This window comes from Lissotriton helveticus, chromosome 5_1, assembly GCF_964261635.1.
Source record: "Lissotriton helveticus chromosome 5_1, aLisHel1.1, whole genome shotgun sequence".
Lineage (NCBI taxonomy): Eukaryota > Metazoa > Chordata > Amphibia > Caudata > Salamandridae > Lissotriton > Lissotriton helveticus.
Genome location: NC_136065.1, coordinates 1801607770 through 1801619818, shown reverse-complemented (window position 1 = coordinate 1801619818; position 12049 = coordinate 1801607770). Strand labels below are relative to the sequence as shown.

Genomic DNA, 12049 nt, shown 5'->3' with positions numbered 1-12049 from the left:
GTTTAGCTTCGAGAAGGCACTGCTGGAGGAGTTTGACGCGCCTGACATTTTACACCCCTGTGAAGATACCTCCGGACAAAGTAAAACCCCCCAGGTTGATACAGCAAAAAGAATGCACAGCTGGAGAAAAGACCCACTGCACTGAGATACACTGCTGGAGGAAGGTAGCACAGTTTGGGCCCTGCTGCTCTGCTGCTCTGAGAACCTACTACTGGAAATATACTACACTGCTGTGAGTGTATACCAATGTGTAGATGCTGGACGAGGGAGGTCACATCACGGTGGTCCTATCTCACTCACAGGCAGTGGTGTGATACTCACACGCTTGAGGTCCTTTAGCATCGACAAGATACTACTACAGGAAAGATCACTCCTGGAAGTCATCAGGCGTTTGTAAATAGGCAGGAAGTGGGAATACGAGTAATGTCTCTCTAAACCAGAGCTTAGAAAATATGGTTGCACATATCATGCATAAGCATAAGGCTTCGTCTTGAACAGACATTTAAATGCCCATTATGTCAAAAGCATCATTTCTAGATACCATCACTTCATCCCCTAGGTATGACTCCTATATATTTCTTACTGTCCCCTACACTCTTGCACTAATCCTAACCCTCAAAATATAGATAACCAGTTATAACTCTCACTCTAATACATCTTACACATTTAATTTTGTTAATAGCAATTAAATTGTACTACATTAAAAATAGGGCTTCCATAGCCTTAGCATTTTATAAAGCATATTTATGATAATTACAATACATAATAAATGAGAAGTTTAAATATGTTTAAAATCTTGATTACATTATTGAAAATAAATGAATTCAGTTAAAATCAAAATGATCCCTAATAAATAGTAAACGTTTAATTTTATTAACATTACATAATATTAAATGACATTGAAAAATAAAGCATCCTATAACTGAATTAATGTAACTATTAGGACAATTTCTGTCACTAAATTTATGAACATAGATTAAAAGCACAACTCTTTTTGATCTTGTTAACACGTTTTTTTAACTTTTATTTTTCATTTTTAAATAATAAAACAGTTTGCTGAATTACATTACAGTGAGATTGATATGGACATGTAACAGACACAGGGGGTGTGATTCGCTTAAGTAATCATAATCCCAAATTTCTTCTCAGGAAAGGATGCTTTAGTGTGCAGTCTCGTCTAATCGATATTACGAGCATATACATTGTCTTCCATACAGATCAGCCCTATTCATTTGCTCTCATCCCCATCCTCACACAGCCCAGTACTATGCTCCTCTGTGGAGTCGGAGCTTGCAGCCGACGTAAGGACGGCGTTACTAAATTCTCTCTCAGATTGTCCATCAGTTTGTTATCCCTTCTGTTCAATTTCATATGTGACTCTTCCTCCAGAGCCCATTCCAGAACAACTCGTCCTGAATAGTCTATTGTGGGGAAGTGGTATCCCATCCTGGTAATGGCCACCTTTCGTTTAGATAACACTAAGGACAGTTGTAAGAACTTATAGGCCATTTTACGCTTCTTTGGCTTTTAACGTATCCCAATCGGCAGGGCAGTGGAGTGTGGCGTATGTGGAAGTGCGTGATCCTACGCAGTTCCGGCACCACTTGCGTCCAGTAGTCGCGGACCGTGGGGCACCACCATGCTCTGTGTATAGAGCCTGCACTATTCACATTACATGGTGGGCATTTAACAGGTCTGAGGGGAGTTATGCAGTGGAGTGTGTTTGGGGTCACATAAGTCCTGTGAAGAAAGTTATAATGGATCAATTTAAACCGGGCATTACAAGACACAGTACGAGTAAGCCCAGCAACAGCTACCCACTAGCTGTCTGTCAAAGGGGCTTCGGGATCTGTTACCCATGCCATACATGACTTAAGTAGTGGGGTGGTCGCATCCTGTCTCATGGCTCAGTAGAGGTGAATTATCAGGTGTCGGCCTGCCACACATATCAGAAGAATGTCAAGTGTACTTGTGGCTTGCGGAAATGGCGGGTATGTGGGCCAAGTCATTCGGGCGATATCTGCCAGTCCTGCATAGTGTAGATACCGCCCCCGTCCCAGTGTGAAAACATCCCAGACCTGTTCATATGTAAGAAATTACTCGGCCGGGTAAATGTTTCCCAAGTCTCGCACCCACCCTCTCACCAGGTTTCTAAGGACATGTGCTCCATCATTTGTCTGACCAGGTCTAATATCCATATAGGGAGCTCCTGATGAAAAGGGGCATGTTTCAGTATCTTTTCGATGTACTGTTGCCATACATGTGCCGTATGGCGCACTATGAATGGATGTTCCCTGCTAGTTACCGATCCCTCCACTAGGGCCACGGGCAGACTTTCTGTTGTCACCATTCCCACCAGTAAGCGCTGTTCCCAGTTACCTCCGCCGTCAAACCACCTAGCCGCATGTTGCATGTGTGCAGCAAGGTAATACAGCATAGTAATACAGGTGACTTCAAGATCTCCCTCCTTGTAATGCAGGGAGAGAGTCCATAGAGCCACTCTACTATGTCGACCAACAACGAGACGTGCAGACAGCAGTCGTTTAAAATATGTCTTGGGTATTTGACCAGGTAATTTCTGCAACATGTATAGGCATCGGGTAATATCACCATCATGGAAACAGCTAGTCCCCCCATTAAAGACAGCGGTAGAGTGTTCCAGAAGGTGACCGAGTTCCACAGCTTAGCATATTTAAATAGAGTACCTGAGTGTCTGTGTGTGACACTTGTATGCCCAAGTAACGAAAGTGGGCCAGTTCCCAACGCAATCTTAGGCTCAGGAGCCTATCTATTGGTTGAGTGGTTGACTTTGCTAGAGGAAATATTAGGGACTTGGCCTGATTGAGTCGGAGACCTGAGATATCCCCAAAATCATCCAGTAGTTGCAACAGCTTGGGCAGATTGTTCTTGCGGGGAGGCCACAGAAAAAAAGGCTGTCATCCACATATAGTGAGATCACGTGGGTGGTGCTCCCCAATCTAATTCCACTGCTACCCAATTCCTGCTGCGCCCAGATCGCTAATGGCTCTATAACTAAGGCAAACAACAGAGGCGACAGGGGACAGCCCTGTTGCGTTCCTCACTCCAACAGCCATGTGCCACCCCACTCATACCCTCGTGCACGTTTTTTCTTAAAGCAACTGAACTCACTGTTGGAACTGCGGGCCTCTGCCTACAGCTTCCATTTCTTCCAATAGATAACACCAGTCTAACGTATCGAACGCTTTCTCCAGGTCTATCTATACTAGTGGTAATTCTTAATCCCTATGCTTTACAATGTGGAGTATGTGAGTCAGTCGTTGCAGATTTTTACAGGTGTGCCGACCAGGAATAAAGCCACATTGATCATGGATCAACTTCAGCATGTGGGGCGCTAATTGGTTGGCCAGCAGCTTACATAATATCTTGATATCCAAATTAATCATTGTAAGTGGCCTATAGGCAGCTGGGTCTGATTTATCGCCTCCGGGCTTCAATAGCATACAAATCTCACCTTCCCTCATTGATGGGGGCAGGATCCTCGTCTGTTGTGCCTCTGTCAGGACCAGGATAAGAGCCTGCATTACCATCGCTGAAAATGCCTGTCAGAACTCTGGTGGGACCCATCCCCCCTGGCACCTTCACCCTTGTTAGCATCTTCAGTGCCTCCCGAAGCTCCTCCTGTGTTAATTGTACGTCCACCTTGCCCATAGTCAGAGGTTCCAGTTTAGGGAGGGGCAGGATATCCAGAAAGGGAAGGAAGCGGCCTGGGGTAACAGCGGGGTCAACCGTATAGACCCGCTGCAGGAGCTGCTGGAAAACATTTATAATACCGGACCTTGTGCCAACCCTGGTGCCGCCAGTAGATACCAAATAGGTGGTATATCCATGCAAGCTACTGGCCTGTTTTATCCCCTTCCCTATGTAGACGTTGTCTATACTGTTTGACTGTAAATGTATCCAGGCTGTCCCATGTGTTGCCAATTCGCCTGTGCAGTGTTTGTTCCCGGGGGTCGTCCTCCCATAGTGGGAGCCCACCCATCTGCAGTTCCGCCAAGGCCCTCTCCCCGTCAGTGAGCTCCCTCTGGAGCTGTCTCCGAATGCCAGATGTCAGATCCAGGCACATTCCCCTCAATACAGCCTTCATTGCCTCTCACTCATTAGCTCTGCGTGTCTCAGAGCCCTAGCTGATCGTCATATAATCTGACAGTGCCCGCGACAATGCCTCCCTCCCTTTAGGGTTCTCTAGGATTTCCGTGAACATCCTCCAGGAGCGAGACTGTTCTGCTAGTCTACCCCATCTAACAACACAGCTGACTGGTGCATAATCAGATAGGAACTGTGCCATACGTGCCACCATGACATCATCCATTCTTGGGATGTTGGCCATCAATATCCTGCCCAGTCTACTATGGGTACAGTGTGTAGCCAAATAGCATTTATAGATCTGCTGCGTTGGGTGGCCCAGCCTCCAAATATCACAAATACACAGGTCACACATTACCCCTTGTAGGGCTTTTTTCATTTTTTTATTTTTTATTTGGGGTTTTTTACATGCTCTAGGGGGCGTCCTTTCTAAGTTAGGGTCCAATATACAATTAAAGTCTCCGATCCACAGAGTGGGTGCTCCAGTATCTTGTGCAATCAAATCCCTGTATGCATCCCATGGGCCTGAGGAAAGAGGGGGCCTGAAAGGGCCCCCTTTGTTTCCTCACCACCACCCTTTCCAATGCTGGATCACCTCAGTGGTTGGGGTTGCAGTGAGGAAACTTGTAATATGCTTGGCGGCGCCGCAGCAGCACTGGCAAGCATATTGGGGCCTTAAGACCGCTGCACCAGCACCATGGATCGTGGATCATGGGCATCTGTGGGGGGCCCATGGAGGCCCGACCCCCGTACTCGTAATTCGGCTGTCAGGCCCCTGGTGCAGTGGTCCCTGTCCACCACCACACCTCCACCATGAGTTTATGGACCGCCAAACTCATAATTAGGCTCTTAGTCTTTTTTCAGAGGAATTTTCCCCTCTGCTGGCATGCTGCCACCTAGAGTCGACAGAGGACTCACAATAACGTCTCACAATAACATGCTGCTGCTAGTCGTTAGTCTCAGTGAAATTCTCCACGTTGGGACTTGGGATCTTTTCAGGAAGCAGAACTGCTTTCAGCGGGACAAACCAGCAAGTTGAAAATCAATGGGTGATGTGAGAACGGCAGCCCTGTGATAGCATCTGTTTCTTTTATAAAAACATTCAGAAAACATTTCTAAATGTCCACTTTTGCAATTTTAACGGGGAGAGAATGCACTCTAACAACTGTAAAGGGTCCAGGACCTTTTTGGCACCTCTCTGAGCTAAGATTCAACCATCATAAGCCACCAGTAGGGTCATGGGTAAATCCAATTAAAGTCCAGCTTTGTTGGAGGTGTCTGGCAGCTTTTGTATTCCTGGAGCTTAACATGAGGCTAGACAACTACCCCATGAAGTCCACTCTTCATTCTCAGGTTCAAGTGGGAGCAGGACCAGCCCTTGTGGTCTTTCTTCCTGGCTAAAGCGGCAGGCTCAGCCCTTCTTCTGAGCTCCAGTCCTTTGGTTCAGCGGCCGCAGTCCATCTTCTCTTTTCCACCAGTCCAGCAGTGTTCACAAAAAGGTAGCCACGGGTGCCACCTTTATGCTTTTCACTAGCTATTGAGTGAGGGTGACTCCCTAACCAATAAGGAAAGGGTTCCAGGTGGCAATCCTACTCATTTCTACATAATTTACTGGGGGGTTGGCTCTAAACAATCCCACCATGCCCTGCTCTGCCAAAATCCAACATAGGAGAATCTTTGTGCCCCTTGGTCAAAGCTCATGGTACACCGAGGTGTGTCTATGGAAATGAGGAACTCCCCTACAAAACCAATTCTGGGACAGTTCCCTCTCCCCCCCAACTCACCCCTCTACTGGGATTGATGCCACTCTGGCTACTCGGACAATGGCAGGAGTAGGCCTAGGTGTGGGTGACATCTTCTGACCTACTAGTTTCCCCTCTGGAGTTGAATCATACGTGTAAGGAAACAATAGGGTCATGTGCCAAACCTCAGCACCACTCTAATAAGAGGGGGGATGGGAACCCCGCTTTTTTAATAGAACTGTCACCCACTCTAGAAGTGACATGCTTCATCATTGGGTTCACGACTGGCTCCCAAAAGTTCACACCTACGGAATCATGCCTACTGCCAGGGCGGGATACAGCGTTTAAAACGCTAGTAATACCACAGGGGTTGATAACAAGGTGGACGTTACATCGTCCGCGTTGTTACCACGCATGGCATTACATTGCAAGTCGTTTCAACGACTTGCGCTAGGTGGCGTGCAACACCAGGGAATGTGTTGGATTTTAAATCCAACACCTTCCTACTGTTGCACTAACTAGAGCAGGAATAGAAATGTATACTATTCTTAAATCCAGCACGCCATCTAGCTCAAGTTGTTGAAACGACTTGCGATGTAATGCCATGCGTGGTAACAATGCGGACGATGTAACAACCACGTTGTTACCTACCGTGTGGTAACACCACGCGTTGTAACATCACATATTCTGCCAGGGCATATACAAATGCAAAAAAGGCTTATTGCTTTTGACAGAACACTTATCACAAATTAATGGCCTACTGCCTTTGTTAATGATCTTCTTAAACATTAATCTGAGATCATCCACTAGAGCATGATACCACACTTCAGGTAGAGTAAATATATCATAAAACATCAACATAAGATTCCCTAAGAAAAGGGCTAACATGGGTGCATCAATAGTCTATTTTTTGAGAGATAACTTACCATTACAGCCAGACTCAATTTTATTTCCGAAGGAACGTCCAATCCTTTGCAACTCCTGCATAGTTTTTTGGTTGCCTAGAAACCTTACTGAATCCCACCCCAGATGCAAGTACCCTCTGCCAGAGGGCATTGACAAAGGTTAGGCCCAGCAGGCAGCTCATGTACCTTCTGCTCCTTGGCAAATGCCTACTACCTCCAGACCGACCCAGAAGGGCTTATTTTCTTTCTGCATTGGGGTCCTTTGAGCCACACCACTGATCCTCTTGTAGCCTTCCCTTGTAATTGGTGTGGGTGCCCCATCGCTCAGGAACACCCATTCTAGTATTTACATTTTCTCCACAAGTGCGCCTGTGTTTTCCACATCATTTGGAGATCTTTGCTTTAGAGCAGTCCGTCTCTTATAGGCCTTTCCAGATGTTCAAAGTTCTTTGTCTTTACTGCATATCTGTGGTAGTCTTTTCTAGATAACATCCTTTGGCAAAGGCACAGTTCCAGTACCCCTCTTGCAGCACACTGGCGTCTTCCCTAAAGGTAGATGCAGCACCTCATGTATAGTTATGAAGCACGTCACCTGCACAGCTCCTCAGTCGCCAGACTGGTAGCCTGACAATTCCATAAGGGAGGCTATACTCTGGGTGATTCCTCAGCAATTCCTTTTCTCCAACAGTTAGTTCCCCTTTCCCCAGGCAATCTACAGCTCTCCTTTCCAAGGTATTGTCTAGGCTGTCCCCGCTTCAAAATAAAACCAGCAATCAGGTATTCTGGCTCCAGAACTCACATAATTCTCTTCCAAAATACATTGTGGGTTCTAGCATAAGAACCCTGGCACAATGACATGGACTTCTACCAAGTATTTACCATAGTTTTGCAGCCAGAAATAAGGAGTTCAAGGATTCACCTATGGAGCTTTTTTTCTGGCCATTCCTTACACTGTGATTATTAGCTCCAGGCTGACCAAGCTAACATTGTTGTTACTCAATTTTGGCAGGAAGTGGATACAGGGCTGGGTGTGTGCTGGAAGGGGAATCTGAGACCAAGGCATTTGAAACGGCGATGGTATAAATTGAACTGGGATCACCTGGATGCTTGCCTCTTGTCTACTCACCCAAATTTGCCAGAGGACCCTAATGAGGCACACAGCGTATTCCCTGAGTGGAAAGAGCATCCTTTGGACAGCTTAATCCCTATGAAACGGTCAGTCAATAGTAAAATCCAAACACGTCCATGGTTTAAGAATGAACTTGCCGATGTGCGCAAGGGTTGTAAGAGACTAGAACGGATATGGAGAAGAGACTTCAGTCCGACTGCGAAAGCTATGTATCGGGCAGCTATTAAAAGGTACCATAAGACCCTATATCAGGCACGTGCAGTTTTCATTTCCAACCAAATCCACAAGAGCACTAATCTATCTAAGAGCACATTTTCTATACTTGCCAGTTTGCAATCCCAGCAAGTCATGGCTGGGTCGACCATTAAGTCCAATAAACAGTGCGAGGACCTGGCCATCTTTTTTGTGAAGAAGGTGGATGACATCTACAGGTCCTTCTCGGTCACTTCCAGTAACTTGCCGGTGGCACACTGTTGTCAACAGGCTAATAGTCTCCACAGCTTTCCGCCGATCCCGGTCGATCAACTGGTAGCTCTCTGCAGCAGGATCAAATCGGGATCCCCCGCTGACCCGCTTAAATCTGACCAATTCATGACGACAATTCTACCTTCCCTGAATCAGGTGATAAATGATTCTCTCAGCACAGCCACTGTGCCTAGGCCCTGGAAACAGGCTAAAGTATATCCATTACTTAAGAAACCTGCGATTGACCCATCCAAACCAGAAAACGACCGCCCTATTTCCTTGCTACCCTGGGCAGCAAAGATCACAGAGGCCTATGTGAACTCGCTTCTCTTTCTGGCCGCGAATAACATACTGGACCCCTCCCAAAATGGTTTCAGGCCGGGTCACAGCACGGAGTCAGCTCTCCTAGCTGTTACAGAACACCTCTGGTCAGCAATGGATGAGGGCCAAACGTCAGCGCTGATCTTGTTAGATATAAGCGCCGTGTTTGATACTGTGTCTCATGCTATACTGCTAAGACGCCTCGCGGAGGTTGGAATTAGAGGCCTGGCTCTGGAGTGGCTTGCTTCATTTCTCCATGAGAGGTAATTTATAGTAACTGCCACCCCGTTTGCCTCGAATGAATATCCAGTGAAGCAAGGGGTGCCACAGGGCTCCTCCCTCGGTCCCCTGCTATTTAATATCTATGTTCACCCTTTAGCGGCAGTAGCCAGCAGCAGGGGACTGACCATGGTCTCCTACGCTGACTATACTCAGTTGGTGGAGGCACTCTCTAATAACACCGAGCAAGACGCCCTTAAATTTCAGGGCAATTGCCTCCAACTAATTTCCAACAAGTCAGAGGTCATGCTAGTAGGAAAGGACCATGGTCGATGGAGGGAGCGCTGGTGGCCAGCCATCCTAGGTACCCCCCCTTCTCCAAAGCAGGCAGTCTCCACTGGATACCTGTGGCCAGATGCATTGAATTCAAAACCCTATGTATCTCTTTCAAGATTTTGAAATTGGCCTCTCCTCCTATTCTGGCTGATCTTTTGCTGCCATACGCCCCTACTCAACTTCTCCGCTCACAGGGTCCGCACTTGGTGGTGGTTCCTCGGACACGCAGAGTTAGGGCTGGTAGCCGCTCTTTTCGTTTCAGAGCCGCCACTCTCTGGAACTCACTTCCTGGGCAGATTCGTGGCCTTGTTAATTACCTAGCACTAAGAAAGGCCACATTAAGACCTATCTTTTCTCTGCATTTTAGTTCTTGCCGCTTCTTATGTTCTGTCAGTCTTTCCTGCAATAGTGCCGAGACGCCCCTTCGCTGGGGCAGCCGTTGCGCTCTACAAGACATGATAACATAACATAACAAAAAAGAGAGAGAAAGGAACCCCCCACTCTGTTACTACACAAAACTGTCTATAATACAGCTTCTGGGCAAGAATGAAGCAAGAAGGAGACAGGAAGGTCCCTACTCCCCAAGCATTTGTCTCCCATCTTCCTTTCACAGGATACTGGTCTGCTTTAAAGGACCACAAGAATGTTCCATAATCTACATGCTTTTCTGACACGCTCTCTCCGCCATCCATCTTGTCTCTCATTCACACACAGGAGATCCACAATGGACTATTCCCAGTCAGCGAAGCAAAAGAAACACACTCCAATCCATATATGCAACATGCACAGTGCACAATGACTCCGTGTACATGTCCGCTGTAACCTACCCAGAGCTCCTTATACTAGCTGAGCACAGGACGCTGACCTTCTACTAAAAGGCAGACATTGTAGGTTATAGCGAACAATTAATTTTCACAAGGTTTCCATTGGGTGGGTGCAAGGGTTCCTGCTTTGGCACTAGGCAGCTAGATTGAGCGCTAGTGGAAACACAAGGGTGCGCCGCAATCTTGTGAATACGGCGCATCCTTATGTTTTCAAACTGACGGAGCGTGGCATTAGATTTGTTGGAGCTCCAACGCGCTCCATCAGTTTATTGTAAACATGCCCCAGAATCTCCTCATTCTAATTATGCTTCCATGACTCCACTGTACAGGACAGCCACTCAGGGGCTAAATCTTTATTTATGTACTTATTTTCTTGTTGTTTTTTACCGTGCTGGCTTGTGACAGTTTGCACATAAGAAAACTTCAGCAGGACAACTAGTAACCCCAAATCCTAGAATTAGCAATCGTATAGTTTAAACACATCTGTAACAGCACTCTGAGGTGAAAATAACGAGAACGTGTAAGAAGAGACTGAGAGATGGGAACGCAAGAAGAGAGGCAGAATAAGAAATAACAATAGAAAGGGAAAAGAAACAAGAGAATGAAAAAACTGAACGAAAGCAAAGAAAAGGACAACATAATATAGAATTAACAAAGAAATGAGGCAAGGGAATAATGGGAGACTGAAGAATAGAATGGGAGATGTATGAAGTGAAGCTCGTGGAGGAAAAAAGAGAGGGGGAATGGAACAGAAGTTTAGCAGAGAAAGAAATGGACGGGAGCAAAAACGAAGGAAAGAAGAGGCGAAAAACAAGAGAATGAGAGCAGAGAAAGAGAGAAAAGAGGTTGCAGGACCAAAAGAGAGAATTACAAATGCACCTGGAAAGACATGCACAGGCCCCAAAATGTTAAAATGCAAAAAGATCCCAAGGCCTTTGGATTTTAAGTGATGTTTTCCACAAACGCATCTGAGCTAGTATCCGTCAGAGGAGAGTTTGTGAAAATGAGGTGATGCTGCTTCCTAGTCCTAGATGACTTGAGTTGAGTTGGGAAAGGTACAGATTGTGAGAGGGTGATGCGAGAGGGACCGGTGTGTGCCTCTGGGAGCAGAAGGCCTCCTTAAACCAGCAGTCATGGCTCCTGAACCCACTTGGGCCCCCCTCCGCCCGCACTGTGCGTCGTCGGCTGCTTCCTATTCCCAGCACCGCGGAGGTGTGGAAGGTGACACTGCGCCTGTGAGCAGGAGGAGAGTTGTCGACAGATGCTGACATCAGTGGGCGGTTGTGAATTAAGGGGGCGGAACATCACATCATGCACACATAGTGTCAGCGTCACACCGCATGACAGCATCCAGCTCGCCTCCGGTGCAAGGGTTTTCGAAGCCTCGTGGGAAAAGTGCATTCGACTCTTTTGATCGGCCCCCTCTCTTAGAAAGCGGGAGGTATTGGATGGAAGGCGATAGCTGCTGAAACCTGCCACCCTCTAGCGGGGAATACCTACTTTCACCTGCCAGCCCCACCAGGAGAATTTATTATTCAGAAGCACGCACAAGGGCTTGGCGTGAATGTCGCTTTTCATGGGGTCGCTGGTATTTCCTGATCCACTCAAAAGTTTACCAAAGTTTGGGATATGGTGTTATGATAGGGTGACCAGATTTTCAGAATGAAAAACCGGGACGGGCACAGACATAGGACTAAATGTGCATATATATATATATATATATATACTAGCGTATATATATATTAGCAGAGGGAAAGAACAATAAATATTTTCCTTCCTGAGCCGTTTGGGTCTGTCTCTCTCTTTTCGCCACAAGGAAGTTTTGAGAGTTTGCTTTGAGAGAGACGGACCCAAACGGCTCAGGAAGGAAATGTGAATGTGAAAATACTTTTTTTTAAAGAACACACACACACATATATATATGTATATATATATAATGTTATATGCGTTTTCGCCACAAGGAAGATTTGAGAGTTTGCTTTG

General features: G+C 46.5%; 1 protein-coding gene across 6 annotated transcripts in view; it reads right to left on the bottom strand.

The window, feature by feature from the left end:
• LOC144755825 (myosin light chain kinase, smooth muscle-like) overlaps positions 1–12049 on the bottom strand; it is a 730231-nt gene that overhangs the window by 147786 nt on the left and 570396 nt on the right. The gene's annotated exons all lie outside the window — the stretch shown is intronic.